The 6,635-nt window shown below is 39.5% G+C and overlaps 1 long non-coding RNA gene across 1 annotated transcript; it reads left to right on the top strand.

Annotated features, from left to right (window-relative positions):
- The first annotated feature begins 437 nt into the window (after positions 1-437).
- LOC132115058 (uncharacterized) lies at positions 438-1,155 on the top strand. The gene is made up of 2 exons (XR_009425398.1): positions 438-514; positions 1,119-1,155. It is a non-coding gene; the product is annotated as an uncharacterized LOC132115058 (long non-coding RNA).
- The last annotated feature ends 5,480 nt before the right edge of the window (positions 1,156-6,635 follow it).

Here is a 6,635-nt window from a genome sequence, read left to right as displayed (position 1 = left end):
TGTTTATTGAAGATCAGGAGCAAATTGATGTTATCTACACTCAGATGACTTCAATTCTGGACGGCCATTGTATAGCGAATGGTTTATGCTTCTCATTGTTATAGTTGTAGCAGCTTAGAACCATTGCCCAGCCTTTTTCAATCTTTTAATGGCAGTTTCGGCCATGTTAAAATAATATTATTGTATTTTATTTCTGCTGTATTGTAGAATAGGATACAGATAATACAAATAATGGTTTGTTGCATGATAATCATTCATATTCATTCAACTAATTATGTTTGTTTTTACTTCTTTGTTTCAGAACCACACATCAATGTACATATTCAATCATGCAGTTGTAAATTCAATAAATACTTCCAATGAAGAAATCTTGTGTGATTCTGACCGATCACCCACTGTGAGCTCTACCTAACGATCCACAAACTATCATAATTCAAGGGTCAATTTATTTCGAGAGGCAAAAGTACTTGATTGAGTCAGATGTTCTGTCTGACTCAAACTTTGCTAACCACTTGTAGGTTAAGCTGCCCCTAGTCTTCTCTTTAAACTCTCTGTCTCACTCACTTTTAAAATTAATTACATTTTTATTTTTATCTTGTTATTTGTCTTTAGCTTGAGTGGCATGGCTTCTTCTGGTAAGACCCTGTTTACTCCTTGCCTGTAAACATACTCCACATGGTTTCTGGAGCAACATTAGAGTGGATAATCATAAATGTGTGATTTTTATTGACAGTCTATGATGTGAACACTCAAAATACACATTTATAATAGGCATATATGTATGTATGTATGTTTGCAAATCTCAAAGTCTCTATTAAAAGGAGTTGAACTGCACACTCACTCAAGTATTTTGTCAAATAATTCATACATACTGTATGTCATGCATGATAAACTAACATTAAAAATTTTGGTTTGAATGTAGACTTGTTTTGAGTTGTTTCTTATAAATTAGATGATCTAATTCTCTAATGCATATCTTAATATACAGTTTCCTTAAAATAGTTTACTGATCTGGACAAATGTATGTACACTTAATGTTTGTTTTATCATACTCTGTCTTTAGTTCTTTAACTTGTATTGAAATTCTTTTAATGTAATTTTCAAATTTCTTTCCACAGTCCATCATCAATGGACAAAAAAAAATAAAAAATCAAAGTGGCTTGACACTTTTTCCAAGTGTTCCATCAAGAAAGTGCCTGTGCCATATTGTTTATTGAAGATCAGGAGCAAATTGATGTTATCTACACTCAGATGACTTCAATTCTGGACGGCACACCTACACACACCCACAGTGACCAGATCAGATTCATTATGTATGTCCTTTTTCCAGAGGTAGGTCTTGTGTGTTAGTTGTGCTCTGCATGGTGTCATATTCACATTGTTTTTAATGTCAAATAGTTTATCCATAATGTTAGACCATTGCTATAAAATAATAGTTTTGTGCTTAATATAGAAAAGGCACTTTTGATTTTGTTGTAAAAAAAAAAAAAAAAAGTAGCTCTTCTGATTGGCTGAAATTCTCTAATCTCTAAATAGTCCCGCCCACTAACTCTACAGATGCACAAATCACTCGCAGACTCAAACTAAGCTTGATGACGTCAGCAATCTGTCTGATAGATGTAAATCTTCTAAGTGGCTGTGCGTGCAAACTGCCATCGTTAATCTTGCAGAGACAGCGAGCTTGAGCGGGGAGTTCTTTGGCGTGAGTGAGCAGGAGTAAGTATTCTGATTAATTATTTTGTATAGTATTTTAAAATGTAACGCCAGTACGCCATATTAAGTTAATTGCCTGCGAGCTTCCCCTCCTGTCTGTACGGTAATTTCTCTACTGTGCGACAGAGAGTCGAGTGGTTATGACGCAATCGTTAGCCTATTTTTACAAAAACTGTTTCTACGGGGCCATAATGTAACATAGAAGGCAATGGAGCCCTTTATACATTTTCGTGTATCTTTAGAAATAAATAATGGACAAATGGAGTCTTTAAACGCGCAGATGTAAAGTTATTCGCTGTCAAAGTGACGCCAAAATGAATGGGAGGTCAATGGGATGCTAACGCAAGTGAAGTTCTGCTACAAGATGGCAGCACCCGGCTGACTTCAACTTCCGGTCGGCTTCCTTGCCGCCTGGTTTTGAACCAATATCTCGGTGCAAAAGGGAGAGCGCGAAACTTGTCACTTGAAAGCGAAAAACAGTGTTTGAGATTCATCGCAGCAGATTCAAGCAGCTGTAGTTATGTACTTTGTGTTTGTGTTAGAAAAATATACAAGACATTTCTGAGAAAATATTCTACAAGTGTGCAACTCTCATTTGATGAATTCACGTACTGATTTGCGGATGTTCAACATTTCTCCACGACTTCACATTTCTTGATGCGGGTGTGTAAATGCGTTTTGCACCACATTCACTGCAGCAATTGTATCAAAAATGTGAGCGTACGAGTTTCTAAATGTGTGATTTGTAGAATAGGATTTGTGCACCTGCAATGGAGAATTTGAGAAGGTGTAACTGTTGTGTTGTGTATGTGGGAGAGAAAAAAAGTCTACAGGTTTGCAACTCTTAAAACATTTCTCTCTGTGACTTCAAATTTACTGATACACATGTGTGGCTTTTCTCTACAACTACAAATCCCACTGTCACAGGTGTTCAGTTGTTTTGAATCAAAAATAACTTCAATATTCAAATAAATTCGGCACTCCAGTAAAGAAAAGTCCACCCACATGGAAAGAACCTATATAAATATTTTTAAATATACAGTTAATCTTTGTTCCCTTTAATTTAGACTAATGATGTGGTTTATAAGCAAAACAATTACAGAATCATTCTTGAACTTTGTATGTCCTATATATATGTTTTAATATAGGTTTTGATATAGGTTTTTAATATATGTGACATATATAAAATTGGCCATTTTCCTATATTATATATAAGCCAATTTTATATATGTCACATATGTGTTCAATTCCACATGAGCAGTTTTAATAAGTACTCGCTAATTACTTGCATGACACCCTGCAGTGCTGATGCAGTAGTGCAGTGGTCAGAGAGATTAGGGCAGATAACTGAAATGTTTTGAATGTAATGAATTATTAATGACATGCAGTAGAGTCTATGTCATCTCACAAGTGTATTAGAGATGGAAGTGGGTCATATCTACCATCATTAGCCTGCAGCCAAACTCAAAATATAACCTTTCAGCTCTTGCTGGAGACCTTACCACTGTCATAAATGACTTGAATTATGAAAATTAACTTTAATTATAAAAAAGGTTAAAAATTATTTTCTTCAAGTTATGTTATCATCAGTGATGGGCAACATTACTTTTAAAAGTACATATTACATTATTAATATTCCAAAATTTAATTAATCTTAATTTGATCAATAAATAAAACTATCTCAAATGCAGCTTTACTTAAAAAATATGTGAAGATTTATCAAAGCGTGGAGATATGGCCTCAATGACAGAGCTTGGGAAATGCACCTATTGTGCAACCCCCTTTTTATTGTACTTGCCAGCGTGAATGTTTTTGACCAATATTTATTTTGGGGATTGGCACAATGTGTTTATACATTTGCCAACAGGAGAATGGAAAGTACATACACCTAGTCTTAATAGGATTAGTTTAACTGGCACTGGCTTTTTTTGTTTGTTTGTTTGTTTGTTTTTTGTTTTTTACTTCTGTACACATTTTTGGATGCTAAATGCAATTTGATTCCAGAGGAAAGGTTGTTAATCAGTCAATCAATTTTAGTTAATCAATTTAGTCAGTTAGTACTTTTTCATTTAATCTTTAGAGAATAATATAAGTGCATTATAAATTGCCTTTCTCTTATTTGGACAAAAATCATTTGGTCCTGCAGGAGGTACTCTCCTAGGACTACATTTAAATGTCCACAACTTTCTGATTCTATTCGCATATTCTATTAGATACACACAAATAAAACTACATAGCTTTAATAATAAAAACGAAGCATTTAAATACTATAAGACATATTATTTGCAAATACATAGTGAAAAAATTTCAATTACATATGTTACCCTCGTTCCCTGAAGGAGGGAACGGAGACGTCATGTCAGTAATGACAGACGAATTGGAATCTAGCTTCGAGAGACCAATCAACTTCAAGTGTAACTAAACGAGCAAATGCACATTGGCATGCGATGATTGCATCCCGCTGCCGCTGATCACAGCATGAGCATAAAAAGGCAGGAGGTGCAATGCACACCAGGTTTTTGCTGAGAAGCTGAGCCGGTAACCCGGCCACTCAGTAGTGGTACAGCAGCAAGATGGAGGAGCTTGACAAGGTTTACAGTACGGACTATCTAGAGGGGTTTTAGAAAGCCGAAACTAAACTGGGCCTCTCAGTGCTTCTACCCATTTGAGATGAGAACATAGGAGGATACTGGCTCCACACGAAGGCTATAGAATGTAGCAAATGTGTGTTTGCACTCTGAGCAGAAAGGACACACCCTGTGCCTGATAAACTAGGGTGATGGCATCCACTATCCAGTAGGCCATCTTCTGCTTGGAAATGGCATTCCCCTCTGCCGGCCTCTGTAACAGACAGATCTGAGGTCCTGAAGCTTTGCTTCTAGTCTACTTATCATCTTAAGGCTTGGACAGGACAAAGAAAAGCCAGGGCTGGGTCTGCATCCAAGAAAGTGTGCAGGTCCCCTACACTCTGGATTGAGGCGTTCAAGCAGGAGCAGAATCTTCATTGATATAAATTTCAGCTCAACTGACTGCAAAGGCTCAAATGGGGCCAGCTGCAGTGCTCTGACTACTAGAGACAGATCCCAAGAGGGTATAGAGGGGGGCTGTGGAGGATTTAGCCTTCTGCCCGCCCAAAGGAATCTGATGACCAGGTCATGCTTCCCTACTTCCTTTCCACAGGGTCGTGGTTAGCAGCAATCACAGCAACATAGAATTCCAACCCCTGCTGCAAGAAGTACAGCATCTCCGGGGGTTTTCTTGATGAGAAGAACACCACTCAACGAACCAGTTCCACTTCAAGGCATATGCATGTCTTGTAGATGGTGCTCTCACTGAAGTTATGGTGTCAACTACCCCCTGGGGTAGGTCACCTAGAACCTCCAGGTCCTGTCTATGGACCAGACATGACGTTTCCAGAGGTCTAGACGCAGGGTGTCCCATCTCTGAGTCAGTAAATCATTCCTCAGATTAATTTGCCAGGGAGGAGCTGTCAGTAGGAGCATTAGTTCTGGGATCCAGGTCCGAGTGGGCCAGTAAAGGGACACAAGCAGGACCTGCTCCTCATCTTCCCTGATCACGCATAGCATCTGACAACTCCAGGCAGTTGATGTGCCAGTTCAGTTGGGGGCCCGTCCAAACACTGTATGCCCATTGTATGTGGCTCCCCAGTGGTGGAGGCATCCATGTAAACCACAGTCTGCCTGGAGATCTGTTCCAGGGGCACTCCTGCCCAGAGAAATGCAAGGTCTGACCACATGGTGAAGGTTTGGCGGCAAGTTGGTGTGACTTGGACCCGGTGAGTGAGTGAGCCAATGAGCCAGTGTTAAAGCTATCTCATGTGAAGCAGCCCCAGTGGCGTGACTGTCGTTGCAGCTGCCATATGTCCCAGGAGCCTCTGAAACTGTTTCAGTGGGACCGCCATCTTGCTCTCGAACATATTCAGGCAGTTCAACACCAATTGAGCACATCCCTGTTCTGTGAGGCATGCTCGACCGAATACAACTACATACAGAGAAAAGAGATCCTCTGCATCGAAGAGAGTTTGCTTTTTTCCCAGGTGACCCGAAGGCCCAACAGGCTGAGTTGTGAAAGCACAAAGCCCCTGGCTCCACACAACTGATCCTTAGACTAAATTTTTCCTTTTATATGAGCCAGTCGACAAGGTAGTTGCGAACGCTCTGTTCTATCAGGAAAACAAGGGCTGAGTGTCGACACATGAATGTATGTGTCCTTCAGGTCGATTGTTGCATACCAATCTTGGGGATGAGATGAGATCTTGAACGATAACCAGTGAAGGGCCCAGTTCAAGACATGCAGGTCCAAAATCGGTCGTAACCCACAGCCTTTCTTGGGTACAATGAAGTAGGGGCTGTAAAACACTGTCATCGTATCAGCTGGAGGGTAATGGCTCTAAAGCATCCTTCGCCGATTTTCACACTCAAGACAAGAGCATCGGCTGCCTTCACTGATGTGAAAACTGAACTGAATCACATAGCCAAGTCTGATGGTCAGCAGAAGCCGGCGAGACATTTGGGGTTCATCGTTAGAAGAATGGCATCAACGCTAATATTAGTCTGTTTCTCTCTTATTCTGATGTCACCGTAGCCACCAGATATAGTCTGTATCCAGATCAGATGGTTACTGCAGTCACCCGGATCCAGGACGTATCCAGCCCAGATGGTGAATCAAGTTCAAGTTCATTTTATTTATATAGCACATTTTATAGCAGCCACTGACTGACCAAAGTGCTTTACAGAACTACAAGATTAAAACAATAATACCATGCATAACTACACAGCACAGATGCAGCAAATCTAAGAACAGCCTTAAACGGGAGTAGCAGAAACATTGTCGGACTTAAAAAAAAAAAAAAAAAAACCAAAACAGAAATGGCAGATTAGTATCAGGCTCATCAATAAAAA

The sequence above is a fragment of the Carassius carassius genome, chromosome 3 (assembly GCF_963082965.1).
Source record: "Carassius carassius chromosome 3, fCarCar2.1, whole genome shotgun sequence".
NCBI classification, from domain to species: Eukaryota; Metazoa; Chordata; class Actinopteri; order Cypriniformes; family Cyprinidae; genus Carassius; species Carassius carassius.
Note: the sequence above shows the minus strand (reverse complement) of the source record. Positions and strands in the feature narration are given on the sequence as shown.